This window comes from Mus musculus, chromosome 7 (assembly GCF_000001635.26).
Source record: "Mus musculus strain C57BL/6J chromosome 7, GRCm38.p6 C57BL/6J".
NCBI lineage: Eukaryota > Metazoa > Chordata > Mammalia > Rodentia > Muridae > Mus > Mus musculus.
Genome location: NC_000073.6, coordinates 15,849,921 through 15,851,605, shown reverse-complemented (window position 1 = coordinate 15,851,605; position 1,685 = coordinate 15,849,921).

Genomic DNA, 1,685 nt, shown 5'->3' with positions numbered 1-1,685 from the left:
CCTCTCTTGCTGTGCTTGATTTTTGGCTAAAGGGAGGAGCCTCTGAGCCTCAGTTGTGCAAACTGAGAGTGATTCAGCAGGTAAAGTTTTAACCATTGTTTTTTCTTTTCTTTTCAACATGAAACATTAAACAGCCAGTCATTCAGACAACGAAACAATCATTCAGACGAGACAAAAAACATACATGAATTGACGTGATTGGTGCACCAAACATCGACAATAGAAAGAGGGTAGAGAATTTCTCTTGTAGAGGCCAGAGAGAATAAAACAGGGCGTCCCCCGATTTCTCTCTGTCCCTGGGAGAGTTCTAAAATCCATTTTCCTTTATTCCTTCTTTTTCTTTTCTACTTGTAAGAGGTAGCTTGTCAAACCAAGATTAAAATCCAAAATTTTCTAACAGCTTCTGGCAACTATCCAAAACTTCTAATTTATTTAATCTGAGGGCAAATTTGAGAAAACACACAATCTCTATACACTAAATATCTCAAATAGCCTAAAAGTTTACCATGCTAAAGCTTTTTTGAAGCCATTATCAGTTCACACTTAGTCAAATTTTGAGGCATTATCTCTTTGTGTCTTATCTAACAAGGCTAAAGCAGAAGCATTTACTATAGACCACAGTAAATCAGTGGAAGAGGGGGGCCTCCTGGCAGGGAGAGTGGGCTGAAACAGGGTCATAGCACACCCTGGAGCAGGAATAGGGGGGCGGGTACCTGGAAGTCCTATGGATGCTTTATGATTGTTAGAAGCGGAACCTTAAAGGTCAGGCCATTGTCATAGTTATCTTAATACAACCTTAGGCCCCAGGTGAGAGGGCGAGAACTTTCCCAAGCCTCTAAGTTCCTCCCCTTAGCAGTAAATTTTATGATCAGTGGATTACACTATCCCTTAGTGGGCTGTAAGGGCCAGGCTGCAGGCCAATGTGTTGAGGAAATTACTGTCGCAGCTGCCCAGGTATCCAGGAGCCCTTGAAACTGTTTGTCTTCTAGAAACAAAGTCGGCATGGGCCATGAATCAGTTATTTTCTGTGCCCAGTAGACTTCTGAGCATCCCAGGGAGGAAGGTCCTTGCTCCTCTTTCAAATAAGGGAAATGGCCGAATAGTGGGAGTGTAGGGCTTGGGCTATGCGCTCTCCAGCCCTAAGGGTAAAGGTGACTAAGATTTTTATCTCCCCATGGTAGTCGGTGTCAACCACTGTAGGAGTCACCATTAGGCCTTGTAAAAGTCTGGACACTCGGCCGATGATGAGAAAAAACGTCTTTTGGGGAGGGGGCCCAAATTCACCTGTGTTAACTGCTGTTAATTAAGGCATATAATAATCAGTGGGTGCCCCAGGCAGCATCTGCACCCAATGTGAGAACACAGATGTCTACTCCTAACTAGGGCCAATGGGGCTCAGCACCAATCTTGGAGCTGGAGTTAGAGCAGCCCCAATGGCCAGGTTAATAGACTTAGAAACTTGTTGAGAAAACACATTTACCTCATTACAAAGCTTGATCATACCATTTATATCTAAACTCTTGGTTTTACCTCTCAGGGCAGCCCTACATGCCGAATTGGCGTTTTTAAGAGCAAGTTGTCGGACTAACAGACCTTCACTTTCCTCAGGTCCCAAAATTCTCTCAGCTGCTTCCTGCAATCTGGCAACGAACTGTACATAGGACTCTTGGGGCCCTTGTATAATC